The sequence below is a fragment of the Oreochromis aureus genome, linkage group 1 (assembly GCF_013358895.1).
Source record: "Oreochromis aureus strain Israel breed Guangdong linkage group 1, ZZ_aureus, whole genome shotgun sequence".
Taxonomy (NCBI): Eukaryota; Metazoa; Chordata; class Actinopteri; order Cichliformes; family Cichlidae; genus Oreochromis; species Oreochromis aureus.
The window spans coordinates 8897686-8918524 of NC_052942.1; the positions used below are offsets into that span (position 1 = coordinate 8897686).

The 20839-nt window shown below is 38.9% G+C and overlaps 1 long non-coding RNA gene across 1 annotated transcript; it reads right to left on the minus strand.

Annotated features, from left to right (window-relative positions):
• Nucleotides 1-1948: 1948 nt before the first annotated feature.
• On the minus strand, nucleotides 1949-20462 carry LOC116321181. The gene is made up of 3 exons (XR_004199526.2): nucleotides 20451-20462; nucleotides 11602-11604; nucleotides 1949-2429 (listed from the first exon to the last, which is right to left on the minus strand). It is a non-coding gene; the product is annotated as an uncharacterized LOC116321181 (long non-coding RNA).
• Nucleotides 20463-20839: the final 377 nt, after the last annotated feature.

Consider the following 20839-nt stretch of genomic DNA (forward strand, 5'->3'; position numbering starts at 1 on the left):
TAAACTCAGCTGTCTGCTCCTTGCTATCTAAAATATAACAGGACACTGGCTTAAATTCTCGACGATCTCCCACTTCTGTTTAATCAGTTTTCTGTTTGACGTTTATTCAGCTGTGTGAAAACCAAGGTGGAACCCACTCGGGGGATTAATAAAGTTTTGTTTTATTTTATCTAATCTAATCTAATAACTTTAATCTCAGCCAAACCGATTTACTCACAAACAAATAAAACACTGAAAAAAGCCAAACAATAACATTTTTAGGTTGTCTAAGTGACTTATATGTTACGTTTAAGCTGAGCGAGCGAAAGTCCGCGTTGATCTGAAAATGATATGCCGGGAGTTTGCCGTTCTCGGCGAACCCAGTGACCCTCAAGCTCCCGGCTAGCTATCGAGCTGGTGGGTAACAGACGTCTCCGAAAACGTCGAAGCACTTTTGCAAATATGTGATATCTTGATAAACCAAGCAGATATTTGAAGTTTACACAGCTACATTCTTGCCTGAAAATATGTTAAAAGTTTATTTTGTGACCCAGAAAGATTAATAAGAGTAATTTTAAAACTTAGTAGCGGCCGCCATTGCCGGAAACTGGAGTTTGGCTGGGCCGCGCTTTGAATTCTGGGATATGGTGGGCCACAAAGGACACACCCGACCCATCCTTCAAATTCGGGGAAAAGGAGGACGCATTTGGCTGCCGCATTCGGAGGAGTCTACGAATTTGGACAGCCTTCGTTGCGTCGCTGTGACATAATCGGTCTACACATGCGTCCTCAGGAGGATGCAGCCCATGAATTTGGACACCCCCATAGAGTGAAAAGAGGTAAGAGAAGAAGAGAAGAAACACCCAGTGCATTATGGGAACTCCCCAGCAGCCTAGGCCTATTATGGCATAACTAAGGAAGAATTCAGGGTCACCTGATCCAGCCCTATCTAGCCCTAACTATGGTTTATCAAACAGGAATCTAATTGAGAAGGTAAAGAGGGTGTCTTTGTCCCAAATTTAAACTGGGAGCGCAGTCCATAGAAGAACAGACTGAAAGCTGAAGCTCTGCCTTTCATTGCTCAAGGAACTACAACTAAGTCATCAGTCTGAGAGTAAAGTGCTCTATTGGGGTCATATGGTACTATGAGTTCTTAAAGAAAAGATAGGCCCTGATTATTTAAGACCTTGTGTGTGAGGAGAAGGATTCAATTCTGGAAGGAAGCCAGTGAAGAGAAGCCAATATGGGATAAATATACTGTCTCTTTCTATCCCTATCAGTACTCTCACTGCAGCATTTTGGCTCATCAGCTGACTGTTGTAGTCAGGGCTCTGGGGAGCCATACCATGTGTTGCACCAATCAGCAAACAGACAAATATACTCTAAGTGACTAGGTTTTGATGATGGTAGATTATTTACTTGCTCCAGACACCTTTTTTCCATTTATTAACAGACATGAAACAAAAGTTAAAACGAGACTCCTTTGCATTTGCATTTTTCATTTATGTAGACATATAACTTCAATTTTGCGTTAACTAACGTTTACAAAAACACAGGGTATAAGCAAAAGATTAACAAGAGATTTTTAGGCCAATACACAACTTATTTTGCTACATGAAAACAGCTGTTCCTGTGAATTTTATCTCCCTCTGTGCAAATCAATACCTGGTTCTTTTATATGTGTGACTCTAACTCCTCTAACTCCTGAAACAATAAACTTGTTCAGCCAGCGGCACTCAACAAACTATAAGTCCCATCAGTCTCCTTGCTTGAATGTAAACAAATGTAGAGTGTATGTGAGGAAAATGGCCTTAGTAATGCATAACAGTTTGCAAATAAACAAACTGGCAGGTATAATACAAGGCAACACTTCAGTGCAAGGCTTTTTTTTTTTTTTTTTTTTTTTTTTTTTTTTTAATTTGTTCATTTCAGGCACAACAATAAAGTTGAACATAAAGTGCACAAAAACAAAAACAAACAACAAAATGTACCTGAAAAGGAGTGGGATGAAGAAAACTTATTAAATCCCACCCCTATATTCACTTATCAACAAAAACAATAAACTTCCCGCAGCTACGCCCAAGCAAAACAAATAGAACCTTCATAACTGAATACAGAATATATTAATTATAAATTGCGTTACCACAGGTAACAGGCAATAATAATTACAAGTAACAAACACACATACATATACATACATACATATATATCTACACACACATGTACATATATATACATACATACACACAAACTTTTTTTTTTTTTTTTTTTTTTTTCCCCTTGGAATCCATGCCAGCAATGGTAAGAGAACAGACATTTCAGAGCACACTAACACCATCATTGATTATACTGTGACCAGACCAACTGTTTGTAGAGAAATTTAAATCTATGAATATTTTTGCATTGTTTCAGTTGTAAACTCAGACTGTTCCAGATTTTCACACCACATACTCTAAAGAACACTAAAGAAGGCCTGGTGTTTAAAAGCGTCTGTTTTTTTTACTTGTCATATTAAACAGTTTATGTGCTGAAGTTCTCTTTCATAAGTGTGTTAATACATTTCAGTCACTACAGAATGAAGAACAGAAGACAAAGGACTACCACAAAAACCCCCACAGTAAATAACTAAATACAGAGAAAAATACACAATACAATTTAACATAGAATACATAAATAACTAGTGCTGTCAGCGTTAATGCATTAATACAGCCTCATCACGATTAACACGATTACAATTTTTAACACACTCAACCCGTCTGAAGCACAGAATGGACAAACGTCAGACAAACTGCCCGAAATGCGTTGACAGAGACATTCCAGGGATTTTGAGTCAGTCTGCGCTCCAGATGAGTTAACTGTTAATCGCGTTAGTCGTGATGACGGCGTTAATGCGCTTAAGATGCATTAATGCGTTAACGCCAAGTAACTCCTCACATGGACTAATCTGCGTTTACTTGTTAACAGGGATTTGCTAATTTTGACGCGTTAATGTGTTAACACTGACTGCACTAAAAATAACATACACAACTATACATAAGAACAAACAAAAAAAAAAAACCCCAACTGGAACACAAATGAAACAAACTGAAAGTAAGAACTAAAAGCTTAAGCTACAAAGAATGAATATTAAAGGAACTAAATAGAACATCCAATAACACAACATCAGTCAAAAAAACTCTGGGTCAAAGGTTTGTGATATGCATTTACGTACTAGTCGGCATTTCAATACAATTGCCAGAAAAACTTTTCTTCCATTTACACATAGAGAGCTTAGAGTACACTTGGAGCTTGAGAAAAGAGTAAGATTCACCTGCTATAAAATAACAGTTTTTTTCACTCTATAAAAAGACACTAATTTCCTTCGCTGACTGTAACGTTCTGCACTTGGCATGATTATAGAGCCCATAGTGAGAGCAGACAATATTTCTTTGCTTTAACAACTGAATTTCCCATTTTAATATGGAATTATACTGGTAAATGTCACATTTAGCACTAAACTGTTCTTCTTTGAATGTCTATGGCAGAACTGATTTAAATTCATAGGTAGATGACAGCCTTGTGTGACATCAGTAAGTATGAATTATGAGCAGCTGTATGGAAATTAAATTTGGCTGAAAGTCTTGTTGTGCTGATTGTTTTACTTATTTTGCCACAAATCAATCAGGAATCAAGGCAAGCAAACTGAATCTGAGAAATTTTCTGTTTGCTGTAAGTTTATAATTACTGAAAAAGACAAGCCATACATCACAGACAACTTGCTTTTATTTGGATTACAAAAAAAAAAGAAAAAAAAAGTAATGCAATCCATGATTGGTGACAAGTTCAAGGGGCGATCGTGGCTCAAGAGTTGGGAATTCGCCTTGTAATTGGAAGGTTGCCGGTTCGAGCCCCGGCTTGGACAGTCTCGGTCGTTGTGTCCTTGGGCAAGACACTTCACCCGTTGCCTACTGGTGGTGGTCAGAGGGCCCGGTGGCGCCAGTGTTCGGCAGCCTCGCCTCTGTCAGTGCGCCCCAGGGTGGCTGTGGCTACTATGTAGCTTGCCATCACCAGTGTGTGAATGAATGGGTGGATGTCTGGATATGTAAAGCGCTTTGGGGTCCTTAGGGACTAGTAAAGCGCTATATAAATACAGGCCATTTACAAGTTAATTAAAGAGAACACAACAAATGCAAATGCTTTCACAACCAGGCAAAAGAGATTATTGATTAGTCAAAAAAATTACTGATAGCGTACTTATGGTAACACATTCCACTTCACCAATCCCAAACTGGATGAACACCTATGGAAGATTTAAAGATGATACAATAAAGCGCCTTGCAGACATTTCTATGAATAAGCACCCATTTCTATGAAAAATTAGTTTATGTATGCAATAAAAATTAGTATTTAAAATGAGAAAATTACCTTTTGGTGGGGATGCCATGCTTCAGTGTTTGCCCTAACCAATTTCTAAGAATTATCAGAGTAGCTTCGTAATGAAAAAATTGGGTTATATGGCAAATAGGTTGTTTTCTGCTTTTCAAATCATGTCTGAAATGTCACATTGTTTTTCTTTCAAGCACCAATGCTGGACCACAAAAATGACATGGGCCTAAAACACAAAATTCACAATTTGAGTGGCTTTAGTTGCCTGAGGCACACTCTCCACAGACTTCTCCAAAAACCTAACACTCATTTCACGTATTTGGAGTTTTTCCTCATTTACCTTCCTCTACAGCAGGGGTCCCCAATCTCAGTCCACGAGGGCCGGTGTCCCTACAGGTTTTAGATGTGTCCTTGATCCATCACAGCTGATTTAAATGGATAAATTACCTTCTCAACATGTCTTGAAGTTCTCCAGAGGCCTGGTAATGAGCTAATCACGTGATTCAGGTGTGTTGACCCAGGGTGAGATCTAAAACCTGCAGGGACACCGGCCCTCGTGGACTGAGATTGGGGACCCCTGCTCTACAGTTTCACAGCTGTAACATGTAAAATGTTTTTCTGTTTGTTTGTTTTTTGTTAATAAAATTAGATGGTTACCATGATGGGACAGAATATGTGACATGCCAGATTAACTACACTCGCCGGTAATGACTATAATCCAAGTTCTGAAGATTATTGTATCCTGCTGTTTTAATAAGCCTTTCTTTAGAGTTTATTATAGCTAATTGCTTATTTCATTTCAGAATACTGAGCTATCAGAGTCACACTTAATAAGATACAATTGGATAATTGTCTGATGGGATTAAGATGGTTTTCTAAAGTGTGTATGGAAGCATTCCAATAACTACTTATGTGAGCTTTCCTCTAATTATCAAAATAAATCAAAATAGTGCCATGCTAAGATAGCTCATACAGTGCATTACATGCAATGATGTACTGCCTGATCTTGCATATTCAATTCAGTTCAGTTTAATTTATATAGCACCAAATTGTAACAACAGTCACATCAAGGGACATCAAGACCCTACAGTTGGTGACAGTGGGAAGGAAAAAGTCAAAACCAGGCTCAGAGAGGGGCAGCCATCTGCCATGATAGGCATAAGGGGAGGGAGATAGGGAAAAGGCAGTGAAAGAGAAGCAGAGTTTAATAATAACTAATGATTGAATGCAAAGTGCTGTATAAACAAAGAGAGTAAAAAAAAGAGAGGTGAGTGAAAAAAAGGAAGGTTTTAGGCCTAATCTTAAAAGTATTTAAGCATTTGTCTGTCTCGCCAGATCCAAACTGGGATTCTCTCTCTATATATTAAATAATTTCACTCAGGAACTATACCTCATTTCATTAATGTTGTGCGAATGTCTGATTGAAGCCGTGAGAAAGATGAACATAAGTGACTTTTGTCTGTGTGACAAAGGCTCTCAATGTAACAGACTGGTGAAATGTTACATAAGCCCATTTCTTGTCTAAAGGCACTGTCTGTGGTCATCAAAACACCAAACAGCTCAATAGTTACTTGATGGTAAAAAACCGTCATAGCTCATATACCATAACGAAAAATAGATAATTTAGTACATGCAATAAATTAAATTAAAACATTTTAAAATTAAATTACATTTAAAAAGTAAAATAAAATGAATGAAAACATAACAAACAATTTCATTGAATTTGAATTAATCATTTATATATTTAATTAATTATTTCTTATTTTAATTAATTAATGACAAATTTAATTACTTGTTTACTGATGTATTTATTTAATTCAGTTTGGGACTCATGACCCTCCATATATCCAAGCACAGTGGAATAAACATCACTTCTTAAGAAAAAAAGTAATCGCCCCAGTATTCATTAGCACAACAGAGGTCGATTATCTTGTTAATAATTTTACCTCCTCACTGCGTACGACTCTGGATACTGTAGCTCCTGTGAAAACTAAGGCCTCAAATCAGAAGTACCTGACTCCGTGGTATAATTCTCAAACACGTAGCCTAAAGCAGATAACTCGTAAGCTGGAGAGGAAATGGCGTGTCACAAATTTAGAAGAGCATCATTTAGCCTGGAGAAATAGTTTGTTGCTTTATAAGAAAGCCCTCCGCAAAGCCAGAACATCTTACTACTCATCACTTATTGAAGAAAATAAGAACAACCCCAGGTTTCTCTTCAGCACTGTAGCCAGGCTGACAAAAAGTAAGAGCTCTATTGAGCCAACCATCCCTTTAACGCTAACTAGTAATGACTTCATGAACTTCTTCACAAATAAAATTTTAATCATTAGAGAAAAAATTACCAATAATCATCCCACAGATGTAATATTATCTACAGCTACTTTTAGTACCATTGATATTCATTTAGACTCTTTTTCTCCTATTGATCTTTCTGAGTTAACTTCAATAATTACTTTCTCCAAACCATCAACGTGTCTTTTAGACCCCATTCCTACAAAACTGCTCAAAGAAGTCCTGCCATTAATTAGTGCTTCAATCTTAAATATGATCAACCTATCTCTAATAATCGGCTATGTACCACAGGCCTTCAAGCTGGCTGTAGTTAAACCTTTACTTAAAAAGCCATCTCTAGACCCAGCTGTCTTAGCTAATTATAGGCCAATCTCCAACCTTCCTTTCATATCAAAAATCCTTGAAAGAGTAGTTGTCAAACAGCTAACAGATCATCTGCAGAGGAATGGCTTATTTGAAGAGTTTCAGTCAGGTTTCGGAGCTCATCACAGCACAGAAACAGCTTTAGTAAAGGCTACAAATGATCTTTTTATGGCCTCTGACAGTGGACTCATCTCTGTGCTTAGACCTTAGTGCAGCGTTCGATACTATTAACCATAATATTCTTTTAGCGCAATTAGAGCATGCTGTAGGTATTTCAGGTACTGCGCTGCAGTGGTTTGTGTCATATCTCTCTAATAGACTCCAATTTGTACATGTAAATGGAGAGTCCTCTTCACACACTAAGGTCAATTATGGTGTTCCACAGGGTTCAGTGCTAGGACCAATTCTATTTACATTATACATGCTTCCCTTAGGCAGCATCATTAGAAGACATAGCATACATTTTCACTGCTATGCTGATGACTCCCAGCTCTATCTGTCCATGAAGCCAGATAACACACACCAATTAGTTAAACTGCAGGAATGTCTTAAAGACATAAAGACCTGGATTGCCGCAAACTTTCTGCTTCTTAATTCAGATAAAACTGAGGTTATTGTACTCGGCCCTGAAAATCTTAGAAATATGGTATCTAACCAGATTCTTACTCTGGACGGCATTACCTTGGCCTCCACTGTGAGGAACCTTGGAGTCATTTTTGACCAAGACATGTCTTTCAATGCACATATTAAACAAATATGTAAGACTGCTTTCTTTGATTTGCGCAACATCTCTAAAATTAGAAATATCCTGTCTCAGAGTGATGCTGAAAAATTAGTTCATGCATTTATTACTTCCAGGCTGGACTACTGTAATTCATTATTATCAGGATGTCCTAAAAACTCACAGAAAAGCCTTCAGTTAATCCAAAATGCTGCAGCAAGGGTACTGACAGGGACTAGAAAGAGAGAGCATATTTCTCCAGTATTGGCTTCCCTTCATTGGCTCCCTGTTAAATCCAGAATTGAATTCAAAATCCTGCTCCTCACATACAAGGTCTTAAATAATCAGGCCTCATCTTATCTTAAGGACCTTGTAGTACCATATCACCCTATTAGAGCACTTCACTCTCGCTCTGCAGGCCTACTTGTTGTTCCTAGAGTATTTAAAAGTAGAATGGGAGGCAGAGCCTTCAGTTTTCAGGCCCCTCTTCTGTGGAACCAGCTTCCAGCTTGGATTTGGGAGACAGACACTATCTCTACTTTTAAGATTAGGCTTAAAACTTTCCTTTTTGCTAAAGCATGTAGTAAGGGCTGGACCAGGTGACCCTGAATCCTCCCTTAGTTATGCTGCAATAGACGTAGGCTGCCGGGGACTCCCTTGATGCATTGAGTTTTTCCTTTCCAGTCACCTTTCTCACTCACCATGTGTTAATAGACCTCTCTGCATTGACTCGTACCTGCTATTAATCTCTGTCTCTCTTCCACATCATGTCTTTATCCTGTTTCCCTTCTCTCACCCCAACCGGTCGCAGCAGATGGCCGCCCCTCCCTGAGCCTGGTTCTGCTGGAGGTTTCTTGCTGTTAAAAGGGAGTTTTTCCTTCCCACTGTCGCCAGTGCATGCTCATAGGGGGTCATATAATTGTTGGGTTTTTCTCTGTATCTACTGTACAATATAAAGCGCCTTGAGTTGACTGCTGTTGTGATTTGGCGCTATATAAATAAAATTGAATTGAATTGAATTGAACAATCACTGTCCTTTCTTTTGAAAGCACTGCAACAGTTTTAAGATAAGACGTCCTATGTGCTTCATTTATACATTGCCTGAAATCACACTGATAAACTTCTATTACGATTGCCCTAATCTAATCTGGGTGAATGAATCAACTACGCAAAATGAAATTAGGGTGTTTTTTTTCCCTATTCCTGGCAACAATTAGTCCTGCACACCCAACAGGCCATCACAAATAGTTGAAATGACAAGGGTTTTGACCACTTATAAAATGTGTTCAATGTGCTGCCCATTGTGTTGGATTGTCAATGCAACCCTCTTCTCCCACTCTTCACACACTGATAGCAACACGGCAGGAGAAATGCCAGCACAGGCATCCAGTATCCGTAGTTTCAGGTGCTGCACATCTCGTATCTTCACACCATAAACAATTGTCTTCAGATGACCCCAAAGATAAAAGTCTAAGGGGGTCAGATCGGGAGACCTTGGGGGCCATTCAACTGGCCCACGACGACCAATCCACTTTCCAGGAAACTGTTCATCTAGGAATGCTCGGACCTGGCACCCATAATGTGGTGGTGCACCATCTTGCTGGAAAAACTCAGAGAACGTGCCAGCTTCAGTGCATAAAGAGGGAAACACATCATCATGTAGCAATTTCAAATATCCAGTGGCCTTGAGGTTTCCATTGATGAAGAATGGACCCACTATCGTTGTACCCCATATACCACACCAAACCATCACTTTTGTTGTTCCAACAGTCTTGGAGGGATCCATCCAATGTGGGTTAGTGTCAGACCAATAGCGGTGGTTTCATCATTCACATAAAAGTTTGCCTCATCACTGAACAAAATCTTCTGCGTGAACTGAGGGTCCTGTTCCAATTTTTGTTTTGCCCATTCTGCAAATTCTGTGCGCCGATCTGGGTCATCCTTGTTGAGATGCTGCAGTAGCTGGAGTTTGTAAGGGTGCCATTTGTGAGTAGCTAATATCCGCCGAAGGGATGTTCGACTAATGCCACTCTCCAGTGACATGTGGCGAGTGCTACGCTGTGAGCTCTTGCTGAATGAAGCTGGGACAGCCACTGATGTTTCTTCATTAGTGACAGTTTTCTTGCGTCCACATTTTGGCAAATCCAACGCTGAACCAGTTTCACGAAACTTAGCAAGCAGTTTGCTAACTGTAGCATGGGAGATGGGTGGTCTCGTAGGGTGTCCTGCATTGAAATCTGCTGCAATGACCCAGTTACTGCGTTCACCAGATATCAATACAATTTCGATCCGCTCCTCACGTGTTAACCTCTTCGACATGTCAATGGCTGTGAACAAAGAGAAACTTGTAAATAAGTCATGAAAGAATAAAGTTACGTTGAAACCAAGCACACCATTGTTTTTCTTGTGACATTACCAATAAGTTTGATGTGTCACATGGCCCTCTTCCTATTGAAAAAACAAAAGTTGTATCCAAGATGGCCGACTTCTAAATGGCCACCATGGTCACCACCCATCTTGAGGAGTTTGCCCCCTCACATATACTAATGTGCCACAAACAGGACTTTAATATCACCAACCATTCCCATTTTATTAAGGTGTATCCATATAAATGGCCCACCCTGTAGATAAATGAAAAGTTCATAGTAAGGCCACTAATAGTAGAAAAGACAGGGTGCAAACAAAGTGGTCAGGATTTATTAAAAGGACACCGTGAATGTCTGTATCTAATCTCATAGTAACCAAGTCAGGAGGACTCCAAAACCATCACAATATATTTTGGGAACATAAAAGCCAATGGTAAAGGTTGTTCAAATAGATCAAATTGGTGGAACAACAGACCATACAGTCCCTATTCATTCCACAGTGACACCAACAGACTTGGTAAGAATTGCTATGCCTTAATTTTGGATTCTTACACTTTGTGTCTCACCCTGGTTTTAATGTGGCACCAGATAAGTTTCCTTTCCACAACCTGAAGTTGCTTGTTGGCAATAACAATCAGATGCCATCTAAATAATTTCTTATATATACTCAAACAGTTATTGTGGTGTGAATTTGGGGAGAAACTGTAGCAAACATAAAGTAACTGTGCAGTATACTGTGCATTACAACCAATATGTAGCTTGAACAGTGGCTGTGAGTCCCTAGATCTTAAAATGCGTTACACATTATCTGCATTGCAGCAGCACACTCATTAGATTGCAACAGTGGACACTTGGATTTTTGAAAATAGAACAAAGCCATATCCTAGCTTGTATTAATTCTCACCCTGTTGTATGGACTCTTTTTGATATATAGATATATAGATATATATCTATATATCTATATCTATATACATATATATGTATGTATATAAAATGTATGTAGGTGTGCTGCCAATAATGCCTGTGAATGCTTTTTATATTCACCAAAGATGGTCAGGGACATTTCCAGTGGGAATCCAAGAATGAAAAGAAATCATAGCGTGGAAACAGCCCTGAAGATCAACATATAAAAATAGCAATCACAGCCAAGTCAAAACAACCTAATAACTGAAAGCTGTTTGAGAAAACGTCTGGCTCTATTTTTTGTTTTAGTCATCATCTGCATATAATACAAAATATAGTTTCACACACAGCTAGTATTCATTAACAAAGTGTACTGTTACTGTGACTAAGTTACACAGGTTTATAAGCTAAACAACAATGCAGTGATGTATGCACTAAAAGTACAGATTTATTGGCATTGTGAGTTATATGTGATATCATCATTATTTATAGGCAGTTGGTGAAATAAAAAGATGTTAATAGCACACATAACCAGTCGCAACACCTCCAGTGACAGTATACCAATAAATACCATCATTATTTCATATCACGTATAGAGGTGATTATAACCAGCTACTGTGTTCTTCCCCGTCATTTGTTCACACTGAGCCATGTTTACAAAATGATAACGGGTGGCAGGCTACTACATAGGATGGTTGATTGTTTATCCATCACTGCAGCACCCAACAAGATGAGGCCAGCTCAACTTTGATTTGTAGCGCATCACCCTGTGACAAGTGTGAACAGGCACATAGTCCCGTAGAGAATAAAGGGAAATGTGCAACATTGACACAAACAACTTTATTCTTTATGTCAATAATATTTATATTCTCCAGATTCTTAATCAAAGCATGCTCCATAGTTATCTAACTCTGCATACAAGAAAAAAAAAGTCATTGTTTGCCCCATTTTCCACATTTCTTTTATTAAAAAGATACTGAGTGCTTTCAAAATATAAAATCTGAAACACATAAAATGTATCAGGTCAAATTAGCATATGTCAGAATTAAAGAACTCTTTCCTCCTTTCATTCCTCTTTGTCCTTTGCTACAAAATAGTCTTAGACTATAGTAACTCTTTTTGATATATTAGCTCTGACACTGGGTCATATTTCATTAATTAAACATGGCTTTGTAATAATTTCATACTGATAGAGACCCATTTTACCACAGACTTTGGGCACACAGATATGCTTTTGCCACATAACTTAATTAGAAAATGATAAATGCCTTAGTAGTGTGCCCATACATTTCCTAAAGGTCAGGGCCACCTCTGGCTTTCCTTATTTTAATTCATCACACATTTGCAGAGGAGTTGTTGGAAGTTTAGAGATGTCACCCACTCTTACCTTTGCGTGCCTTTCGGGTCGACTACATCTCAAACATAATAGGCAGTGCTGGATGTTTGTCTGTGTTTGTGCATGCTTTTTCTTCTTTTTTTTCTTTTCAAAACTTTAGAAGCCCAACAGCATTTTGTGAAGCTAAGTATTACTGCTCAGACTATCAATGTGAGAGAATAACCTCAGGTCACAATTCATTCTAGAGTACAACAACTGTATGTGCCCAATACAAGATTCTCCATTTTTTTCTGTCACATGCTCGCAGACAGTTCCTGTTTTGTGCAAATGAGTTTTACAAACTTACAAGGGCTTTCGGTGTGTTATTTTTTTGTGTAATTTCCTGCCGAATGATGGACGATGTCCTGTTGCCCCACTACATGCCTCCTAATTTCCTGCTGATAAAACACACAAAAGTAAAATATAGTAAAGGTTTCAGTTTTGCCATTGTCGATGGTTAGCCGCAACCATCTCTGGTCCATTTGAGTCATCCTGTTACTACTATCAGTGTGTGGACAGGTATATTTGTTTACCTGTTAACTTGGCTCCAGGAACTTTTGAGGTGATTTTATACAGTAGCCACAGTCATTCATGTGGTAAACACTGGCCCCCAAATACTTCTCAACCATACACACACATACTGTGGTGTTAAAATATAAGGTATATTGTTCTGGATGCTGCATACCCTTTAGTTATGATTGCTTTTTAAATTAATTTTTGATTAGGTTCAGTAAAGACAAGTCGTTTTCTGGCCAGCCAGGCCAGAATACTGTCACTGCTCACAAACAAGACTCGAGCTTAGAACATGGCATAAATTAGAGCACCAAACACAACGAGCTGAGACTATATTACCAAGGTACCATCTTTAATCCATAAGAATTCATGGACTTAAAAAAAATGTTAATCTAAGTTCCTATCCTTAATAAAATGGCTTTTGTGTAAAATCTCAGGGAAATTATAACCTTATTGGCAGTCAGTCAAAAAACTGTTTTCTATGACTGTCATTTGCACAAAGCTGATAATAGTGCTTTCTTACTGAATAGGGTGACAGACAAAAAAAATGTTTTCATCTGTCATAATTTGAAAGTAATGACAAACATATTTGTTAATTTATTTTTCGTCTAGAGAAACTGTTGTATTTGAAAGAGAGACAAAAGGAAGGGAGGCAAGACAGTAATGAAATGACCAAAATACTGTTTTTTAATCTCAAATGCTGCTGTATAGCAATGATTGAGCATCTTAGTAAGTGAGGGTCGCAGTGTGACCACTTAGAGCAGATTTACTTAGCTGCCTGGAGTGCTCCTCTGTCACACAACAGTGCCAGCTGTAAAGCAAAGACCAAAAAAGCCATGAATATGCCATAAAATACTTATTTATGTGCCTCATTAGACTAATCACATTGTATATATATATATATATATATATATATATATATATATATATATATATATATATATATATATGTATGTATATATATACTGGCCTTGAAAGGGTAATTAATTATGGAAATCAAGAAAATACTCTCCTCTACTTTTATTAAAAGAAAAGGTGAGAAATAAGGTCCTCCAGGTCAAACTGTACCCAGTTTACACCCTGCAGCACAGAGACAAGGATTTTCACATAGTTTCTAAATTCAAAATAAAATCTCAAGGACAGGAAACAAGCTCTGTGAGTATTTTTGATGTTCCCCTGTCCTTTTGCTGCTTTTTTCTTCTACCTATCTGAGCAACATTATATTTTTATAAGTCAAATAGGGCAGACTGACCCTGATTTCCCTAATAATATGCAGTGAAGAAGAAAGTAAAATGTATGCCAGATTTTCTATTTGCGGAAGAGTTCTATATAGCTCGCTAACCTCCTGAAGAAGCCCCACAGATTAGTCAAAGTAGACTTTAATTCTACAAAATTGACAGCATAGGACCTGGGGCGATGGTGGCTCAAGAGCTGGCAGTTCGTCTTGTAATCGGAAGGTTGCCGGTTCGAGCCGTGGCTCGGACAGTCTTGGCCGTTGTGTCCTTGGGCAAGACACTCCGCCTACCGCCTACTGGTGTTGGCCAGAGGGGCCGATGGCGCGATATGGCAGCCTCGCTTCTGTCAGTCTGCCCCAGGGCAGCTGTGGCTACAACTGTAGCTTGCCTCCACCAGTGTGTGAATGTGACAGTGAATGAATAGTGGAATTGTAAAGTGCTTTGAGGGTCTTCGAAAAGCGATATATAAATGCAATCCATTATTATCATTATTATTATCTACTATCAAAAAGATTGATTGATTGTACATTAGCGTTGTACAATCAAGGTTAATATCAGATTTGGGACTCACCTTGCCAATGTCTGTGTGCACTACATTACACATCATCAACTTGGTTTTCAGCTAGCTGTAAAAAGAGCCAAGTGCTCTCAGCACAGACATACAGCAATGACACCGGGTCATGACTAGGGTGTCCTTGTTTGACACTACGTTATGCCAGACAGAAAAATCACACATGGTAATGGAGAGGCAGGTGCAGGTGTGGCATTTACAAAGAAGTGTGAAATGTGTAGGTAGTCCGAGGTGTAGTTGGTGCTTTGTGTTTCGAACAGAGCAGTGACTCTAACCCATCCATCACTGTAAGGGATTGTTGTGCGCATTGACATTTTATATGCTGTGAAGGGAGCAAAGTGGGCTGCTGTTGCCTGTGATTCATTTGTTGTTGTTTTTCATTGGGATCCTGCAGAGGAGTGGAGGAGCCAGTGCTTTGTTTGAATGTCAGCAGCTGAGATAGAAAGAGACTGCTGTGCCCACTGAGCTATGTACAGTATGCAACCATGATTATGATGGATTGTCCACTGTGAGTGCACATTTATGAATCTTAAGAGCACCTTTTATTCTAAGTGCATGTTATGAAAGTCGCGCTGTCACAAAGAATACTGAAAGGCTGGAGGATTTCAGGCTTATCCATATGGAGGAGATGGAAGAGAAGCCTGTCTTTAAAATAGTGCCCAAGGGCTCAGGCAATAATCCTTCTAATTTATCTCTTACGTGAAAACTTATTTGGAACTTTCAGACAGTCATGTCCTCATTGAGCACAGACCTTGTACTGCTTGACCCTGAGGTAATTGTCTTTAATATATCACAATTTGTGGCACCGCCAAATGTCATATTAATTCTGTGGGGAGGTGAAATTGTGAATCTTTAATACATGTTAATTGTGCTGTGGCCTTCGCAACAACTTGTAGAAATGTCACTAAAAACTCTAGTGTGTTACTGATGTAGTTTCCTTATCCTACTTTATTCAAGCTTTAAATTCAGAAAATTTCTCAAATTGTGAACAACGAGTTCCTAAATATGAATTTTTGCTGCTCATCTTCATTCCCTTTGATTTACGAAATGTAACTTTGTTATTTTGCTGAACTAACTGGAGATGGCATCTTTTTGAACACTGTAGTGAGTAATAGTACATACACACTCACAAGCTACTTCCATAGTTGCACCTTGATACCAGGTTGGACCCCTTTTGCCTTTGCAGTCGGCCTTACTTCTTGTAACACAGTTTCACTGCAATGGATTGGAAACGGACATTTTGGTTCATATTGACATGCAGTTGCTGCAAATTTGTCGGCTGCATATCCACGATACCATCTCCCATTTCATCAGATGCCAAATGTTCAATCTATTGGATGGAGATCTGGTATGTAGAAAATAAATACGAATCATTATTTGTTCATAAGCAAAAAAGCCAACAGTGTGACTGGATGTGGAGAACTGTCCTTATGTACCACACTGCCATTGCTTTTCATTTCAGGGTGTCAAACTCTGACAGATCCCACTGATGTCACAGAGACATGCACAAGGCATCCTTTTACAAAATTAGATGGCAAGAGAAAACAGTCTTAATAGTGACAAAGTCTATCAGGTCATACTGAAAACAGTATGGCTGTTTTCAAAATAGCTGCTGTAGTGTCAAACCCTGAATCCATCAAACAATAATGAAAAGTATCCGTGAACAAAATACACTTTTGAATGATGTTAAAGTTGGTTGGATAGGTTCTTCCATTGCATTGTTTATTTACTCTGGTTATCTGTCTAATATTGCACTAAAATCGTCTAAAAGGTACATTTCCATTGACCTAAAATGGCATTTGCGTTTGGACAAATTTGTCAATTAATCCTTAAATCATATTTTACTTATCCCATTTAGCTTCTAGCAAAAGTTCACTCAACTGAAGAGAGGCCTAATCTGTCCTAATAAACAGAACCACCATAGTCTATAAAGTGGAGGGGTATACCTGGTCAGGTTTCTCTTACAGGAGATTTTTGGTTTTCAAGTTCCCTTTTAGTGTGCTTGGCACTATGTTATTAGCTGCTTTCTCCCACCAGATGACACACTTGGGCTAAGGTCTGTTAATAGTTCAGTTCAGTCCAGTTCAACTAAAGTATAAGACAGGTTTCTGTCATTATTTATTTATTTATTGGAGATAATTACATATGGTTTCCACAAAATCCCACATCATACTTGGACTTGCCTCAAGGCAAACCAGCAAACCAGTATGCCTTGGGACATGATTTGGAAACCAACAAACTATTGTATGCAAGACTTTAGTTACTGGCCTGAGGTGTATTCATGCTTACACATAAGAATGTACCCTGGCTGTGTTTCTTTTAGATAACTTATAATTACAAAAACTGAAACATTATTATTAGTTTAATAGAACTGATGTCTTTATGTAAACAGGGAGAACTAATCAATAGTCAATTTGTTGCAAAGATCCCCTAACAGAGCTAACTCTAACTACTTATTTAGTTAATTAGTTATTTAATTACCTAATTAAATGTGAGTGTGAATGGTTGTCTGTCCCTGTGTGTTGGCCCTGCGACAGACTGGCGACCTGTCCAGGGTGTACCCCGCCTCTCGCCCTATGACAGCTGGGATAGGCTCCAGCGCCCCCCGCGACCCTGAAAAGGATAAGCGGAAGCGAATGGATGGATGGATGGAATTACCTAATTAGTGAGATAACTTTGTGTCCTGTAAAATCACATGTCCAACATCTATGATTAAGGGTCAAATAATTTAACTGCCAGTTCTTGCTAATATATTATGAAACCCTGATCAACATTCTTCTGAGTTTCATTAATAACCTGTTACAGGCAGGTCTGTGTGCCCTCAGCATTTTAAGCACTTAAGCAGTGTCTTTAAGCTCAGTGTACAGTTAATATTAAAATATCAGTGACATTAATTTCCGGTTGTCGGTCACTGTTACATATTTTGACAGTGGCTCAGTGACTTCTATATGACTGAAGGTGAGGTCACCTGCACACATATTGTGTGTAGGGGAGTCTTTCTCCTAATACAGAGAAATTTTAGGGGCATTCCTGCTCAGCAGTGTTGATTATGAAGTCAGACACATGCAGGAAATCCTCTGCGTAACAGTCACAGAATGCTTTGCTGTTTACTGCCATGTGAGCAGTAGTTTTAACAATGTATGGAGTGCTGACTTTTAAGAGTCTACTGGGAGCAAAATGATTGCCCCTCCTCTTTGGTGCCACTTCAGTTGGCTGCAGAAATCCATTTTTTCAGTACCAAAAACTAGCCCTCTGCTACTACAAGTGCAAACTAAGAAAAGAAAATGTATACAAGTGTTTAACAGAAGAAAAAAAAAAACACTGTTCGTTAACTACAATGCAGTGAATGCTTTTGAGGAGATGACTCAGTGCCATTTCTGCCTGCCTCTGTCCACTGCCTTTCTTGTTAGTATGGCCATTTTGCCTTGCCTTGTGGGGCCAAAGTACATAAACACTATTATCAGAGGAGCAGTTGGAGGTGCAGTCAGCAGTGTGCTGCTGTCAAACAAACAAAGGCCCAGTGGAATTACCTGCCATGACTCATACATGACAGGTAGCTGCTACCATACACCTTCAGCTGGAGTCTGGAAGCCCTGAAGTTTTTGCTGCGATCATTTATTTTTCAAGTTATTGCTCATTATTTGACTTTCAGTTAAATTAATTTAATTAAGAATGCTGATTACTCTAATTTGTAATCATTCTATCTTTAGATACTCCAATGTGCAACAAAGCCCAGTGGGAGGTCTAAGAATATATTAGTGTGCTATTGTAGGATTTTGTTGTTGTTGTTTGTTTGTTTTTTAATTGCATGTAGTTTTTTGACCTGACTTGAATACGTTGATTTAATAATACAGATTATTAATTAGTGTTTGCGCTTAGGGTTTATAATACACATTAAACTAATTTTGAGATAATTGCAGCAAATGTTTGTGTGAAAAGTACCCATGCAGTTTGCATCACAATGCAGTCTGTTGTCTGAAAAGCTGGTTACTACTTGTACTCAGCCTTCAGGTTATTTTTTTCTTACATCTTTTATGTTCAGCCTTAAATGGAAAAAAAAAGTTCAGAGACAGAGTTTCACTCACATCACCATCATAACCTGCAGCAGATCATCTGTGGATCTTTGGATGTTGCTTTTAATCAGAATCCCCAGCTGCTAGGATGTGTGAGAGTATTACCTTTTCAGCTGGACCTTCTAAATGGCTTGTTTTATCACTCAAGGTTATGCTGAACCTGATTTGTACTGTCATTACACAGGTTCTTCTGACATTTTAAGAACTTTCAAGCTGAATAATGGCCTCTTGCATACTTTATGAAATTGCCCTCAAGTGGAAAGACATTGAAACAATAACTTGAGTGAAGATTATTCTCAGATATTTGGTTCAGTGAATAATATTAAACACTATAGCATTCTTTCAACAGACATGTTTTGAATCAGAGTTTATAGAGAATTTCTTTTTCATTGTTGCATCTGAAATTGAATTAAACTTAAACCAGAAGATCCAGAAACAGTGATGAGAGAATTCATCCAAACCCACTTAAAACTCTGGGGGATGTAGTTAAAACCATGTTTTTTCATCGGGCTCACCGTCTGGGAGGCAAATGTCCAGATGAATGCAGATCCAGAATGATAGTGGCCAAATTCGAACACTTCAAACAAAAGGATCTGTAGTCGGGACTTTGGTGTGAACAATAAGTTTCCCAAAGAGATCCTGGAGCGACACAAGGTCCTGTTGCCGATCCGAAAAAAGTTCATTCAGGCTCCCGAGCTGTCATTACAGTATATAAGCTGTACGTCAACGGGCAGCTTTATCGTGACGAAAACATCAGGCCTTGGCTGTACTGAGTCAGGTGATCTATATCTACACAAACAATTATTGTCATGGTCCCCGTGTCTACCCAGCCAGCCCCGCAAGGCTACATGTGTTTTGTGTTCTCTCTCTCTCCTTCACCGCTCTGCCTGGGCGCAGCTCACTGCGGGCTCCCGCCCTTGGCCCACACACCTGTTCGCGATCAGTTGTCATTACCTGTCTACTACTTAAGGTCGGGAAGCAGACCTTCTCATCGCTGGATGATTGTGCGAGACATGTTAGTGATCCTCTCAGCTCCCGTGAATCTATGCTCGAGTGTTTTGTGACTTTTGAGTAATTTCCCTCTCCTGTGTGATAGTTTTCCTCCTCGGACCTGTGACCTTCCTGCTGCGTGAACATGTGTGAGTTTGGACGTGGAGACGAGAACGAGTGTGAGAGAGCTTCCCCTTGGACCTTTGGAACCCTGGATTTTCCCCCTCACTGTATATATTCTGCACTGGTGTTGTAAATAAACTGTGTTTGGAAACGTCAACCTGCTCTGCGCTTGAGTCCCTGCTATCGATCGTGACAATTATTTTTGATTTTCTTTTTTTACTATCCCTTCCCACTAATAGAAATGTCTACATGGAAGAATTAATGCCGCTCTGATCAGCATAGCCTGTTTCTTTTCTTTTCTTTTTTTTCATTTTATTTTTAGGTCACTCTAGAATGGTTATTTGGTGGCTGCATGTTTTAATTCACTTGTCACTTTTTGTGTCCAAAACATCTGCACACACACTCACTTCTCCACAGTTCCCTCACACATACTCGGCCTGTCACAACTCCAAACAAAGAGGTGTAGCCATATTACAGTTTTTCTGAATTGCTAAAACACATTTCCTAAAATCTCATCTCTTGTCTCTGTCTTGTCTGTGTCTCAAAACACTAAACACAAACTCTAAAATTCAAGCTACACACACAAAACCTTCGACTTGTCTTGCAAAACCAAACATTTGACCCAAAACTATTTTAACTTTTCTCAAAATCAACCACACAAAACCAGCCAATGTGCAAACACTACTTAGCAACGATTACATACTACAGAAATAAATACAAAACACTGTGAGTTAGGGCACCCTGACGACAAGTGGGCTACTGGAACAAGAAGGCATCGGTGGGAAAGAGACGAAAACAGGGCGTTGTTGGAATGCTATGTACATCTCCCCACGCGTGTTCATTAAAATCATTGTTTGACTTAATCTGGCTGGACCAGTGTTGTTATTTGGATTTCCTCCTGTATCCCTCCTTACAGTTTTTGCCCATTGCTTGAACACTATAAACCCATGCTTAGACTAAAGTAACA